The sequence below is a fragment of the Rhinoderma darwinii genome (genome assembly GCF_050947455.1).
Source record: "Rhinoderma darwinii isolate aRhiDar2 chromosome 5 unlocalized genomic scaffold, aRhiDar2.hap1 SUPER_5_unloc_32, whole genome shotgun sequence".
Taxonomy (NCBI): Eukaryota; Metazoa; Chordata; class Amphibia; order Anura; family Rhinodermatidae; genus Rhinoderma; species Rhinoderma darwinii.
This window is the reverse complement of record NW_027461790.1, coordinates 103,838-118,669: the sequence shown is the minus strand read 5'-3', so window position 1 is coordinate 118,669 and position 14,832 is coordinate 103,838. Positions and strand designations below refer to the sequence as shown.

Below are 14,832 nucleotides of genomic sequence, written 5' to 3'. Positions count from 1 at the left end.
AGCACAACAGTCAAATAGTGGAGTGGAGTAGGGGAACAGCAAACAGCCAATAAAGCAGCCCGCCCGCTCGCCTGCCCGCCACAATGGACCTACCTGTGTACACTAGATGGATGTGATGGAATGTACTGTCGTCCCTACATTTCAAGAAGAAGTAAGAATTGCAGTTGCAACAAAGCCTTGCTTGCCTACAAAGAGAGCAGCAATTTGGATTTGTTACTATGTTACCTAGAAGAATAACAAACTGTGCAAGGATGGAGGTTGTAGGAGCAAGGAGAAGTTGTCTGTAAAGTTGGTGGATGCCTATTTTCCATTTTGCAGTCCCTTGTCTCCCTCTTGTGGCCTCCTGGAGGCAACTAGCTGTGCAAAAAAAAGACAGCCTGGCGGCCGGCTGTTGCAGTGTTGCCCTCTCAGGCAACACTGAGTGACTGACTGAGCCTCACCGTCTTATATAAAGTTCAGACGGAACGTTGCACGTGTCATAGTGGAGCCCTCAGGATTCCAGAGCCAGCTTTCTGACATCATAATGGGGCCTCAGAGATAAAAGCCTGGGCCCAGGCAGTGTTGGTCAGTGCTGCTCAGCAGGCAGCACTGGACTGGACTGGATTACAGCTGATACAAGGTGTGAAGGAACAAGGGGTGGCTGTGGGCATGCACTTGCTGCCGCTGCCAGTGTTTATCTGCATGGCAGCAGGGCATTTGGGCGTTGCCAGGAAGGCGTTTTTATGTAGATTCCTCCTCTTTCAGCACTGCATTGTGGTGCAAGCAAAAGAAGCAAATCCTGTCTGGCTTCCTCTCCGGCCTTTATTCACCTCCCGTGTAGCTGTGAGTGTGTGAGCCTGCAGGGCCCCATGGAATTGCCTAGAAGTAGGCTGAATCGCTGCAAGGGCTGAACAGCAGTATCGGGCAGGCTCGGGCAACGCGCGGCCCGTTCGGGTTATCGCTTCTCGGCCTTTTGGCTAAGATCAAGTGTAGTATCTGTTCTTATCAGTTTAATATCTGATACGTCCCCTATCTGGGGACCATATATTAAATGGATTTTTAGAACAGGGAGATGGAAATAGAGCTTGCTCTGTCCACTCCACGCATTGACCTGGTATTGCAGTATTTCCAGGACCGGTGCACCCTTTCCTTATGTGTTGACTAAAAGCAGATTCCAAAAGTGTTTTTTGTCTTTGCTATTGTTTCTGTCTTTCTGAAGGGATCTCCCCTTTTAATCCCATTATTTCAACACCTGTTGGACAATGCATGAGTGATAATGAGCTCATTGATTAAATGCAATTAATGAATAGATTGCCACCTCTTGTTGTGTGTCGTCTGTGTTTCTGTGTTTCCGGCATTTCACATTGGAACACCTCATTCACCTTCCTTGTCTTCTCTCCGCCCTCCCTTTTAGGTAAGTTAAAGAGCTGCACCTGAGCCAGCCACTGATTGATTGATTGATTGATTGATTGATGGATTGATTGATTGATTGATGCAGCACAACAGTCAAATAGTGGAGTGGAGTAGGGGAACAGCAAACAGCCAATAAAGCAGCCCGCCCGCTCGCCTGCCCGCCACAATGGACCTACCTGTGTACACTAGATGGATGTGATGGAATGTACTGTCGTCCCTACATTTCAAGAAGAAGTAAGAATTGCAGTTGCAACAAAGCCTTGCTTGCCTACAAAGAGAGCAGCAATTTGGATTTGTTACTATGTTACCTAGAAGAATAACAAACTGTGCAAGGATGGAGGTTGTAGGAGCAAGGAGAAGTTGTCTGTAAAGTTGGTGGATGCCTATTTTCCATTTTGCAGTCCCTTGTCTCCCTCTTGTGGCCTCCTGGAGGCAACTAGCTGTGCAAAAAAAAGACAGCCTGGCGGCCGGCTGTTGCAGTGTTGCCCTCTCAGGCAACACTGAGTGACTGACTGAGCCTCACCGTCTTATATAAAGTTCAGACGGAACTTTGCACGTGTCATAGTGGAGCCCTCAGGATTCCAGAGCCAGCTTTCTGACATCATAATGGGGCCTCAGAGATAAAAGCCTGGGCCCAGGCAGTGTTGGTCAGTGCTGCTCAGCAGGCAGCACTGGACTGGACTGGATTACAGCTGATACAAGGTGTGAAGGAACAAGGGGTGGCTGTGGGCATGCACTTGCTGCCGCTGCCAGTGTTTATCTGCATGGCAGCAGGGCATTTGGGCGTTGCCAGGAAGGCGTTTTTATGTAGATTCCTCCTCTTTCAGCACTGCATTGTGGTGCAAGCAAAAGAAGCAAATCCTGTCTGGCTTCCTCTCCGGCCTTTATTCACCTCCCGTGTAGCTGTGAGTGTGTGAGCCTGCAGGGCCCCATGGAATTGCCTAGAAGTAGGCTGAATCGCTGCAAGGGCTGAACAGCAGTATCGGGCAGGCTCGGGCAACGCGCGGCCCGTTCGGGTTATCGCTTCTCGGCCTTTTGGCTAAGATCAAGTGTAGTATCTGTTCTTATCAGTTTAATATCTGATACGTCCCCTATCTGGGGACCATATATTAAATGGATTTTTAGAACAGGGAGATGGAAATAGAGCTTGCTCTGTCCACTCCACGCATTGACCTGGTATTGCAGTATTTCCAGGACCGGTGCACCCTTTCCTTATGTGTTGACTAAAAGCAGATTCCAAAAGTGTTTTTTGTCTTTGCTATTGTTTCTGTCTTTCTGAAGGGATCTCCCCTTTTAATCCCATTATTTCAACACCTGTTGGACAATGCATGAGTGATAATGAGCTCATTGATTAAATGCAATTAATGAATAGATTGCCACCTCTTGTTGTGTGTTGTCTGTGTTTCTGTGTTTCCGGCATTTCACATTGGAACACCTCATTCACCTTCCTTGTCTTCTCTCCGCCCTCCCTTTTAGGTAAGTTAAAGAGCTGCACCTGAGCCAGCCACTGATTGATTGATTGATTGATTGATTGATTGATTGATTGATTGATTGATTGATTGATTGATGCAGCACAACAGTCAAATAGTGGAGTGGAGTAGGGGAACAGCAAACAGCCAATAAAGCAGCCCGCCCGCTCGCCTGCCCGCCACAATGGACCTACCTGTGTACACTAGATGGATGTGATGGAATGTACTGTCGTCCCTACATTTCAAGAAGAAGTAAGAATTGCAGTTGCAACAAAGCCTTGCTTGCCTACAAAGAGAGCAGCAATTTGGATTTGTTACTATGTTACCTAGAAGAATAACAAACTGTGCAAGGATGGAGGTTGTAGGAGCAAGGAGAAGTTGTCTGTAAAGTTGGTGGATGCCTATTTTCCATTTTGCAGTCCCTTGTCTCCCTCTTGTGGCCTCCTGGAGGCAACTAGCTGTGCAAAAAAAAGACAGCCTGGCGGCCGGCTGTTGCAGTGTTGCCCTCTCAGGCAACACTGAGTGACTGACTGAGCCTCACCGTCTTATATAAAGTTCAGACGGAACTTTGCACGTGTCATAGTGGAGCCCTCAGGATTCCAGAGCCAGCTTTCTGACATCATAATGGGGCCTCAGAGATAAAAGCCTGGGCCCAGGCAGTGTTGGTCAGTGCTGCTCAGCAGGCAGCACTGGACTGGACTGGATTACAGCTGATACAAGGTGTGAAGGAACAAGGGGTGGCTGTGGGCATGCGCTTGCTGCCGCTGCCAGTGTTTATCTGCATGGCAGCAGGGCATTTGGGCGTTGCCAGGAAGGCGTTTTTATGTAGATTCCTCCTCTTTCAGCACTGCATTGTGGTGCAAGCAAAAGAAGCAAATCCTGTCTGGCTTCCTCTCCGGCCTTTATTCACCTCCCGTGTAGCTGTGAGTGTGTGAGCCTGCAGGGCCCCATGGAATTGCCTAGAAGTAGGCTGAATCGCTGCAAGGGCTGAACAGCAGTATCGGGCAGGCTCGGGCAACGCGCGGCCCGTTCGGGTTATCGCTTCTCGGCCTTTTGGCTAAGATCAAGTGTAGTATCTGTTCTTATCAGTTTAATATCTGATACGTCCCCTATCTGGGGACCATATATTAAATGGATTTTTAGAACAGGGAGATGGAAATAGAGCTTGCTCTGTCCACTCCACGCATTGACCTGGTATTGCAGTATTTCCAGGACCGGTGCACCCTTTCCTTATGTGTTGACTAAAAGCAGATTCCAAAAGTGTTTTTTGTCTTTGCTATTGTTTCTGTCTTTCTGAAGGGATCTCCCCTTTTAATCCCATTATTTCAACACCTGTTGGACAATGCATGAGTGATAATGAGCTCATTGATTAAGTGCAATTAATGAATAGATTGCCACCTCTTGTTGTGTGTCGTCTGTGTTTCTGTGTTTCCGGCATTTCACATTGGAACACCTCATTCACCTTCCTTGTCTTCTCTCCGCCCTCCCTTTTAGGTAAGTTAAAGAGCTGTACCTGAGCCAGCCACTGATTGATTGATTGATTGATTGATTGATTGATTGATTGATTGATTGATTGATTGATTGATTGATGCAGCACAACAGTCAAATAGTGGAGTGGAGTAGGGGAACAGCAAACAGCCAATAAAGCAGCCCGCCCGCTCGCCTGCCCGCCACAATGGACCTACCTGTGTACACTAGATGGATGTGATGGAATGTACTGTCGTCCCTACATTTCAAGAAGAAGTAAGAATTGCAGTTGCAACAAAGCCTTGCTTGCCTACAAAGAGAGCAGCAATTTGTATTTGTTACTATGTTACCTAGAAGAATAACAAACTGTGCAAGGATGGAGGTTGTAGGAGCAAGGAGAAGTTGTCTGTAAAGTTGGTGGATGCCTATTTTCCATTTTGCAGTCCCTTGTCTCCCTCTTGTGGCCTCCTGGAGGCAACTAGCTGTGCAAAAAAAAGACAGCCTGGCGGCCGGCTGTTGCAGTGTTGCCCTCTCAGGCAACACTGAGTGACTGACTGAGCCTCACCGTCTTATATAAAGTTCAGACGGAACTTTGCACGTGTCATAGTGGAGCCCTCAGGATTCCAGAGCCAGCTTTCTGACATCATAATGGGGCCTCAGAGATAAAAGCCTGGGCCCAGGCAGTGTTGGTCAGTGCTGCTCAGCAGGCAGCACTGGACTGGACTGGATTACAGCTGATACAAGGTGTGAAGGAACAAGGGGTGGCTGTGGGCATGCACTTGCTGCCGCTGCCAGTGTTTATCTGCATGGCAGCAGGGCATTTGGGCGTTGCCAGGAAGGCGTTTTTATGTAGATTCCTCCTCTTTCAGCACTGCATTGTGGTGCAAGCAAAAGAAGCAAATCCTGTCTGGCTTCCTCTCCGGCCTTTATTCACCTCCCGTGTAGCTGTGAGTGTGTGAGCCTGCAGGGCCCCATGGAATTGCCTAGAAGTAGGCTGAATCGCTGCAAGGGCTGAACAGCAGTATCGGGCAGGCTCGGGCAACGCGCGGCCCGTTCGGGTTATCGCTTCTCGGCCTTTTGGCTAAGATCAAGTGTAGTATCTGTTCTTATCAGTTTAATATCTGATACGTCCCCTATCTGGGGACCATATATTAAATGGATTTTTAGAACAGGGAGATGGAAATAGAGCTTGCTCTGTCCACTCCACGCATTGACCTGGTATTGCAGTATTTCCAGGACCGGTGCACCCTTTCCTTATGTGTTGACTAAAAGCAGATTCCAAAAGTGTTTTTTGTCTTTGCTATTGTTTCTGTCTTTCTGAAGGGATCTCCCCTTTTAATCCCATTATTTCAACACCTGTTGGACAATGCATGAGTGATAATGAGCTCATTGATTAAATGCAATTAATGAATAGATTGCCACCTCTTGTTGTGTGTCGTCTGTGTTTCTGTGTTTCCGGCATTTCACATTGGAACACCTCATTCACCTTCCTTGTCTTCTCTCCGCCCTCCCTTTTAGGTAAGTTAAAGAGCTGCACCTGAGCCAGCCACTGATTGATTGATTGATTGATTGATTGATTGATTGATGCAGCACAACAGTCAAATAGTGGAGTGGAGTAGGGGAACAGCAAACAGCCAATAAAGCAGCCCGCCCGCTCGCCTGCCCGCCACAATGGACCTACCTGTGTACACTAGATGGATGTGATGGAATGTACTGTCGTCCCTACATTTCAAGAAGAAGTAAGAATTGCAGTTGCAACAAAGCCTTGCTTGCCTACAAAGAGAGCAGCAATTTGGATTTGTTACTATGTTACCTAGAAGAATAACAAACTGTGCAAGGATGGAGGTTGTAGGAGCAAGGAGAAGTTGTCTGTAAAGTTGGTGGATGCCTATTTTCCATTTTGCAGTCCCTTGTCTCCCTCTTGTGGCCTCCTGGAGGCAACTAGCTGTGCAAAAAAAAGACAGCCTGGCGGCCGGCTGTTGCAGTGTTGCCCTCTCAGGCAACACTGAGTGACTGACTGAGCCTCACCGTCTTATATAAAGTTCAGACGGAACTTTGCACGTGTCATAGTGGAGCCCTCAGGATTCCAGAGCCAGCTTTCTGACATCATAATGGGGCCTCAGAGATAAAAGCCTGGGCCCAGGCAGTGTTGGTCAGTGCTGCTCAGCAGGCAGCACTGGACTGGACTGGATTACAGCTGATACAAGGTGTGAAGGAACAAGGGGTGGCTGTGGGCATGCACTTGCTGCCGCTGCCAGTGTTTATCTGCATGGCAGCAGGGCATTTGGGCGTTGCCAGGAAGGCGTTTTTATGTAGATTCCTCCTCTTTCAGCACTGCATTGTGGTGCAAGCAAAAGAAGCAAATCCTGTCTGGCTTCCTCTCCGGCCTTTATTCACCTCCCGTGTAGCTGTGAGTGTGTGAGCCTGCAGGGCCCCATGGAATTGCCTAGAAGTAGGCTGAATCGCTGCAAGGGCTGAACAGCAGTATCGGGCAGGCTCGGGCAACGCGCGGCCCGTTCGGGTTATCGCTTCTCGGCCTTTTGGCTAAGATCAAGTGTAGTATCTGTTCTTATCAGTTTAATATCTGATACGTCCCCTATCTGGGGACCATATATTAAATGGATTTTTAGAACAGGGAGATGGAAATAGAGCTTGCTCTGTCCACTCCACGCATTGACCTGGTATTGCAGTATTTCCAGGACCGGTGCACCCTTTCCTTATGTGTTGACTAAAAGCAGATTCCAAAAGTGTTTTTTGTCTTTGCTATTGTTTCTGTCTTTCTGAAGGGATCTCCCCTTTTAATCCCATTATTTCAACACCTGTTGGACAATGCATGAGTGATAATGAGCTCATTGATTAAATGCAATTAATGAATAGATTGCCACCTCTTGTTGTGTGTCGTCTGTGTTTCTGTGTTTCCGGCATTTCACATTGGAACACCTCATTCACCTTCCTTGTCTTCTCTCCGCCCTCCCTTTTAGGTAAGTTAAAGAGCTGCACCTGAGCCAGCCACTGATTGATTGATTGATTGATTGATTGATTGATTGATTGATGCAGCACAACAGTCAAATAGTGGAGTGGAGTAGGGGAACAGCAAACAGCCAATAAAGCAGCCCGCCCGCTCGCCTGCCCGCCACAATGGACCTACCTGTGTACACTAGATGGATGTGATGGAATGTACTGTCGTCCCTACATTTCAAGAAGAAGTAAGAATTGCAGTTGCAACAAAGCCTTGCTTGCCTACAAAGAGAGCAGCAATTTGGATTTGTTACTATGTTACCTAGAAGAATAACAAACTGTGCAAGGATGGAGGTTGTAGGAGCAAGGAGAAGTTGTCTGTAAAGTTGGTGGATGCCTATTTTCCATTTTGCAGTCCCTTGTCTCCCTCTTGTGGCCTCCTGGAGGCAACTAGCTGTGCAAAAAAAAGACAGCCTGGCGGCCGGCTGTTGCAGTGTTGCCCTCTCAGGCAACACTGAGTGACTGACTGAGCCTCACCGTCTTATATAAAGTTCAGACGGAACTTTGCACGTGTCATAGTGGAGCCCTCAGGATTCCAGAGCCAGCTTTCTGACATCATAATGGGGCCTCAGAGATAAAAGCCTGGGCCCAGGCAGTGTTGGTCAGTGCTGCTCAGCAGGCAGCACTGGACTGGACTGGATTACAGCTGATACAAGGTGTGAAGGAACAAGGGGTGGCTGTGGGCATGCACTTGCTGCCGCTGCCAGTGTTTATCTGCATGGCAGCAGGGCATTTGGGCGTTGCCAGGAAGGCGTTTTTATGTAGATTCCTCCTCTTTCAGCACTGCATTGTGGTGCAAGCAAAAGAAGCAAATCCTGTCTGGCTTCCTCTCCGGCCTTTATTCACCTCCCGTGTAGCTGTGAGTGTGTGAGCCTGCAGGGCCCCATGGAATTGCCTAGAAGTAGGCTGAATCGCTGCAAGGGCTGAACAGCAGTATCGGGCAGGCTCGGGCAACGCGCGGCCCGTTCGGGTTATCGCTTCTCGGCCTTTTGGCTAAGATCAAGTGTAGTATCTGTTCTTATCAGTTTAATATCTGATACGTCCCCTATCTGGGGACCATATATTAAATGGATTTTTAGAACAGGGAGATGGAAATAGAGCTTGCTCTGTCCACTCCACGCATTGACCTGGTATTGCAGTATTTCCAGGACCGGTGCACCCTTTCCTTATGTGTTGACTAAAAGCAGATTCCAAAAGTGTTTTTTGTCTTTGCTATTGTTTCTGTCTTTCTGAAGGGATCTCCCCTTTTAATCCCATTATTTCAACACCTGTTGGACAATGCATGAGTGATAATGAGCTCATTGATTAAATGCAATTAATGAATAGATTGCCACCTCTTGTTGTGTGTCGTCTGTGTTTCTGTGTTTCCGGCATTTCACATTGGAACACCTCATTCACCTTCCTTGTCTTCTCTCCGCCCTCCCTTTTAGGTAAGTTAAAGAGCTGCACCTGAGCCAGCCACTGATTGATTGATTGATTGATTGATTGATTGATTGATTGATTGATTGATGCAGCACAACAGTCAAATAGTGGAGTGGAGTAGGGGAACAGCAAACAGCCAATAAAGCAGCCTGCCCGCTCGCCTGCCCGCCACAATGGACCTACCTGTGTACACTAGATGGATGTGATGGAATGTACTGTCGTCCCTACATTTCAAGAAGAAGTAAGAATTGCAGTTGCAACAAAGCCTTGCTTGCCTACAAAGAGAGCAGCAATTTGGATTTGTTACTATGTTACCTAGAAGAATAACAAACTGTGCAAGGATGGAGGTTGTAGGAGCAAGGAGAAGTTGTCTGTAAAGTTGGTGGATGCCTATTTTCCATTTTGCAGTCCCTTGTCTCCCTCTTGTGGCCTCCTGGAGGCAACTAGCTGTGCAAAAAAAAGACAGCCTGGCGGCCGGCTGTTGCAGTGTTGCCCTCTCAGGCAACACTGAGTGACTGACTGAGCCTCACCGTCTTATATAAAGTTCAGACGGAACTTTGCACGTGTCATAGTGGAGCCCTCAGGATTCCAGAGCCAGCTTTCTGACATCATAATGGGGCCTCAGAGATAAAAGCCTGGGTCCAGGCAGTGTTGGTCAGTGCTGCTCAGCAGGCAGCACTGGACTGGACTGGATTACAGCTGATACAAGGTGTGAAGGAACAAGGGGTGGCTGTGGGCATGCACTTGCTGCCGCTGCCAGTGTTTATCTGCATGGCAGCAGGGCATTTGGGCGTTGCCAGGAAGGCGTTTTTATGTAGATTCCTCCTCTTTCAGCACTGCATTGTGGTGCAAGCAAAAGAAGCAAATCCTGTCTGGCTTCCTCTCCGGCCTTTATTCACCTCCCGTGTAGCTGTGAGTGTGTGAGCCTGCAGGGCCCCATGGAATTGCCTAGAAGTAGGCTGAATCGCTGCAAGGGCTGAACAGCAGTATCGGGCAGGCTCGGGCAACGCGCGGCCCGTTCGGGTTATCGCTTCTCGGCCTTTTGGCTAAGATCAAGTGTAGTATCTGTTCTTATCAGTTTAATATCTGATACGTCCCCTATCTGGGGACCATATATTAAATGGATTTTTAGAACAGGGAGATGGAAATAGAGCTTGCTCTGTCCACTCCACGCATTGACCTGGTATTGCAGTATTTCCAGGACCGGTGCACCCTTTCCTTATGTGTTGACTAAAAGCAGATTCCAAAAGTGTTTTTTGTCTTTGCTATTGTTTCTGTCTTTCTGAAGGGATCTCCCCTTTTAATCCCATTATTTCAACACCTGTTGGACAATGCATGAGTGATAATGAGCTCATTGATTAAATGCAATTAATGAATAGATTGCCACCTCTTGTTGTGTGTCGTCTGTGTTTCTGTGTTTCCGGCATTTCACATTGGAACACCTCATTCACCTTCCTTGTCTTCTCTCCGCCCTCCCTTTTAGGTAAGTTAAAGAGCTGCACCTGAGCCAGCCACTGATTGATTGATTGATTGATTGATTGATTGATTGATTGATTGATTGATTGATTGATTGATGCAGCACAACAGTCAAATAGTGGAGTGGAGTAGGGGAACAGCAAACAGCCAATAAAGCAGCCCGCCCGCTCGCCTGCCCGCCACAATGGACCTACCTGTGTACACTAGATGGATGTGATGGAATGTACTGTCGTCCCTACATTTCAAGAAGAAGTAAGAATTGCAGTTGCAACAAAGCCTTGCTTGCCTACAAAGAGAGCAGCAATTTGGATTTGTTACTATGTTACCTAGAAGAATAACAAACTGTGCAAGGATGGAGGTTGTAGGAGCAAGGAGAAGTTGTCTGTAAAGTTGGTGGATGCCTATTTTCCATTTTGCAGTCCCTTGTCTCCCTCTTGTGGCCTCCTGGAGGCAACTAGCTGTGCAAAAAAAAGACAGCCTGGCGGCCGGCTGTTGCTGTGTTGCCCTCTCAGGCAACACTGAGTGACTGACTGAGCCTCACCGTCTTATATAAAGTTCAGACGGAACTTTGCACGTGTCATAGTGGAGCCCTCAGGATTCCAGAGCCAGCTTTCTGACATCATAATGGGGCCTCAGAGATAAAAGCCTGGGCCCAGGCAGTGTTGGTCAGTGCTGCTCAGCAGGCAGCACTGGACTGGACTGGATTACAGCTGATACAAGGTGTGAAGGAACAAGGGGTGGCTGTGGGCATGCACTTGCTGCCGCTGCCAGTGTTTATCTGCATGGCAGCAGGGCATTTGGGCGTTGCCAGGAAGGCGTTTTTATGTAGATTCCTCCTCTTTCAGCACTGCATTGTGGTGCAAGCAAAAGAAGCAAATCCTGTCTGGCTTCCTCTCCGGCCTTTATTCACCTCCCGTGTAGCTGTGAGTGTGTGAGCCTGCAGGGCCCCATGGAATTGCCTAGAAGTAGGCTGAATCGCTGCAAGGGCTGAACAGCAGTATCGGGCAGGCTCGGGCAACGCGCGGCCCGTTCGGGTTATCGCTTCTCGGCCTTTTGGCTAAGATCAAGTGTAGTATCTGTTCTTATCAGTTTAATATCTGATACGTCCCCTATCTGGGGACCATATATTAAATGGATTTTTAGAACAGGGAGATGGAAATAGAGCTTGCTCTGTCCACTCCACGCATTGACCTGGTATTGCAGTATTTCCAGGACCGGTGCACCCTTTCCTTATGTGTTGACTAAAAGCAGATTCCAAAAGTGTTTTTTGTCTTTGCTATTGTTTCTGTCTTTCTGAAGGGATCTCCCCTTTTAATCCCATTATTTCAACACCTGTTGGACAATGCATGAGTGATAATGAGCTCATTGATTAAATGCAATTAATGAATAGATTGCCACCTCTTGTTGTGTGTCGTCTGTGTTTCTGTGTTTCCGGCATTTCACATTGGAACACCTCATTCACCTTCCTTGTCTTCTCTCCGCCCTCCCTTTTAGGTAAGTTAAAGAGCTGCACCTGAGCCAGCCACTGATTGATTGATTGATTGATTGATTGATTGATTGATTGATTGATTGATTGATGCAGCACAACAGTCAAATAGTGGAGTGGAGTAGGGGAACAGCAAACAGCCAATAAAGCAGCCCGCCCGCTCGCCTGCCCGCCACAATGGACCTACCTGTGTACACTAGATGGATGTGATGGAATGTACTGTCGTCCCTACATTTCAAGAAGAAGTAAGAATTGCAGTTGCAACAAAGCCTTGCTTGCCTACAAAGAGAGCAGCAATTTGGATTTGTTACTATGTTACCTAGAAGAATAACAAACTGTGCAAGGATGGAGGTTGTAGGAGCAAGGAGAAGTTGTCTGTAAAGTTGGTGGATGCCTATTTTCCATTTTGCAGTCCCTTGTCTCCCTCTTGTGGCCTCCTGGAGGCAACTAGCTGTGCAAAAAAAAGACAGCCTGGCGGCCGGCTGTTGCAGTGTTGCCCTCTCAGGCAACACTGAGTGACTGACTGAGCCTCACCGTCTTATATAAAGTTCAGACGGAACTTTGCACGTGTCATAGTGGAGCCCTCAGGATTCCAGAGCCAGCTTTCTGACATCATAATGGGGCCTCAGAGATAAAAGCCTGGGCCCAGGCAGTGTTGGTCAGTGCTGCTCAGCAGGCAGCACTGGACTGGACTGGATTACAGCTGATACAAGGTGTGAAGGAACAAGGGGTGGCTGTGGGCATGCACTTGCTGCCGCTGCCAGTGTTTATCTGCATGGCAGCAGGGCATTTGGGCGTTGCCAGGAAGGCGTTTTTATGTAGATTCCTCCTCTTTCAGCACTGCATTGTGGTGCAAGCAAAAGAAGCAAATCCTGTCTGGCTTCCTCTCCGGCCTTTATTCACCTCCCGTGTAGCTGTGAGTGTGTGAGCCTGCAGGGCTCCATGGAATTGCCTAGAAGTAGGCTGAATCGCTGCAAGGGCTGAACAGCAGTATCGGGCAGGCTCGGGCAACGCGCGGCCCGTTCGGGTTATCGCTTCTCGGCCTTTTGGCTAAGATCAAGTGTAGTATCTGTTCTTATCAGTTTAATATCTGATACGTCCCCTATCTGGGGACCATATATTAAATGGATTTTTAGAACAGGGAGATGGAAATAGAGCTTGCTCTGTCCACTCCACGCATTGACCTGGTATTGCAGTATTTCCAGGACCGGTGCACCCTTTCCTTATGTGTTGACTAAAAGCAGATTCCAAAAGTGTTTTTTGTCTTTGCTATTGTTTCTGTCTTTCTGAAGGGATCTCCCCTTTTAATCCCATTATTTCAACACCTGTTGGACAATGCATGAGTGATAATGAGCTCATTGATTAAATGCAATTAATGAATAGATTGCCACCTCTTGTTGTGTGTCGTCTGTGTTTCTGTGTTTCCGGCATTTCACATTGGAACACCTCATTCACCTTCCTTGTCTTCTCTCCGCCCTCCCTTTTAGGTAAGTTAAAGAGCTGCACCTGAGCCAGCCACTGATTGATTGATTGATTGATTGATTGATTGATTGATTGATTGATTGATTGATTGATTGATGCAGCACAACAGTCAAATAGTGGAGTGGAGTAGGGGAACAGCAAACAGCCAATAAAGCAGCCCGCCCGCTCGCCTGCCCGCCACAATGGACCTACCTGTGTACACTAGATGGATGTGATGGAATGTACTGTCGTCCCTACATTTCAAGAAGAAGTAAGAATTGCAGTTGCAACAAAGCCTTGCTTGCCTACAAAGAGAGCAGCAATTTGGATTTGTTACTATGTTACCTAGAAGAATAACAAACTGTGCAAGGATGGAGGTTGTAGGAGCAAGGAGAAGTTGTCTGTAAAGTTGGTGGATGCCTATTTTCCATTTTGCAGTCCCTTGTCTCCCTCTTGTGGCCTCCTGGAGGCAACTAGCTGTGCAAAAAAAAGACAGCCTGGCGGCCGGCTGTTGCAGTGTTGCCCTCTCAGGCAACACTGAGTGACTGACTGAGCCTCACCGTCTTATATAAAGTTCAGACGGAACTTTGCACGTGTCATAGTGGAGCCCTCAGGATTCCAGAGCCAGCTTTCTGACATCATAATGGGGCCTCAGAGATAAAAGCCTGGGCCCAGGCAGTGTTGGTCAGTGCTGCTCAGCAGGCAGCACTGGACTGGACTGGATTACAGCTGATACAAGGTGTGAAGGAACAAGGGGTGGCTGTGGGCATGCACTTGCTGCCGCTGCCAGTGTTTATCTGCATGGCAGCAGGGCATTTGGGCGTTGCCAGGAAGGCGTTTTTATGTAGATTCCTCCTCTTTCAGCACTGCATTGTGGTGCAAGCAAAAGAAGCAAATCCTGTCTGGCTTCCTCTCCGGCCTTTATTCACCTCCCGTGTAGCTGTGAGTGTGTGAGCCTGCAGGGCCCCATGGAATTGCCTAGAAGTAGGCTGAATCGCTGCAAGGGCTGAACAGCAGTATCGGGCAGGCTCGGGCAACGCGCGGCCCGTTCGGGTTATCGCTTCTCGGCCTTTTGGCTAAGATCAAGTGTAGTATCTGTTCTTATCAGTTTAATATCTGATACGTCCCCTATCTGGGGACCATATATTAAATGGATTTTTAGAACAGGGAGATGGAAATAGAGCTTGCTCTGTCCACTCCACGCATTGACCTGGTATTGCAGTATTTCCAGGACCGGTGCACCCTTTCCTTATGTGTTGACTAAAAGCAGATTCCAAAAGTGTTTTTTGTCTTTGCTATTGTTTCTGTCTTTCTGAAGGGATCTCCCCTTTTAATCCCATTATTTCAACACCTGTTGGACAATGCATGAGTGATAATGAGCTCATTGATTAAATGCAATTAATGAATAGATTGCCACCTCTTGTTGTGTGTCGTCTGTGTTTCTGTGTTTCCGGCATTTCACATTGGAACACCTCATTCACCTTCCTTGTCTTCTCTCCGCCCTCCCTTTTAGGTAAGTTAAAGAGCTGCACCTGAGCCAGCCACTGATTGATTGATTGATTGATTGATTGATTGATTGATTGATTGATGCAGCACAACAGTCAAATAGTGGAGTGGAGTAGGGGAACAGCAAACAGCCAA

The 14,832-nt window shown here is 47.8% G+C and overlaps 10 non-coding genes across 10 annotated transcripts; all 10 read left to right on the top strand.

The window, feature by feature from the left end:
* Positions 1-936: 936 nt before the first annotated feature.
* LOC142689788 (U2 spliceosomal RNA) lies at positions 937-1,127 on the top strand. The gene has a single exon (XR_012858627.1). It is a non-coding gene; the product is annotated as a U2 spliceosomal RNA (small nuclear RNA).
* Positions 1,128-2,411: 1,284 nt separating this feature from the next.
* On the top strand, positions 2,412-2,602 carry LOC142689786 (U2 spliceosomal RNA). Its single transcript, XR_012858626.1, has one exon. It is a non-coding gene; the product is annotated as a U2 spliceosomal RNA (small nuclear RNA).
* A 1,296-nt stretch (positions 2,603-3,898) lies between these two features.
* On the top strand, positions 3,899-4,089 carry LOC142689785 (U2 spliceosomal RNA). The gene has a single exon (XR_012858625.1). It is a non-coding gene; the product is annotated as a U2 spliceosomal RNA (small nuclear RNA).
* Positions 4,090-5,389: 1,300 nt separating this feature from the next.
* LOC142689783 (U2 spliceosomal RNA) lies at positions 5,390-5,580 on the top strand. Its single transcript, XR_012858623.1, has one exon. It is a non-coding gene; the product is annotated as a U2 spliceosomal RNA (small nuclear RNA).
* Positions 5,581-6,852: 1,272 nt separating this feature from the next.
* On the top strand, positions 6,853-7,043 carry LOC142689782 (U2 spliceosomal RNA). The gene has a single exon (XR_012858622.1). It is a non-coding gene; the product is annotated as a U2 spliceosomal RNA (small nuclear RNA).
* Positions 7,044-8,319: 1,276 nt separating this feature from the next.
* On the top strand, positions 8,320-8,510 carry LOC142689781 (U2 spliceosomal RNA). The gene has a single exon (XR_012858621.1). It is a non-coding gene; the product is annotated as a U2 spliceosomal RNA (small nuclear RNA).
* Positions 8,511-9,794: 1,284 nt separating this feature from the next.
* LOC142689780 (U2 spliceosomal RNA) lies at positions 9,795-9,985 on the top strand. Its single transcript, XR_012858620.1, has one exon. It is a non-coding gene; the product is annotated as a U2 spliceosomal RNA (small nuclear RNA).
* A 1,296-nt stretch (positions 9,986-11,281) lies between these two features.
* LOC142689779 (U2 spliceosomal RNA) lies at positions 11,282-11,472 on the top strand. The gene has a single exon (XR_012858619.1). It is a non-coding gene; the product is annotated as a U2 spliceosomal RNA (small nuclear RNA).
* A 1,288-nt stretch (positions 11,473-12,760) lies between these two features.
* On the top strand, positions 12,761-12,951 carry LOC142689778 (U2 spliceosomal RNA). Its single transcript, XR_012858618.1, has one exon. It is a non-coding gene; the product is annotated as a U2 spliceosomal RNA (small nuclear RNA).
* Positions 12,952-14,247: 1,296 nt separating this feature from the next.
* LOC142689777 (U2 spliceosomal RNA) lies at positions 14,248-14,438 on the top strand. Its single transcript, XR_012858617.1, has one exon. It is a non-coding gene; the product is annotated as a U2 spliceosomal RNA (small nuclear RNA).
* Positions 14,439-14,832: the final 394 nt, after the last annotated feature.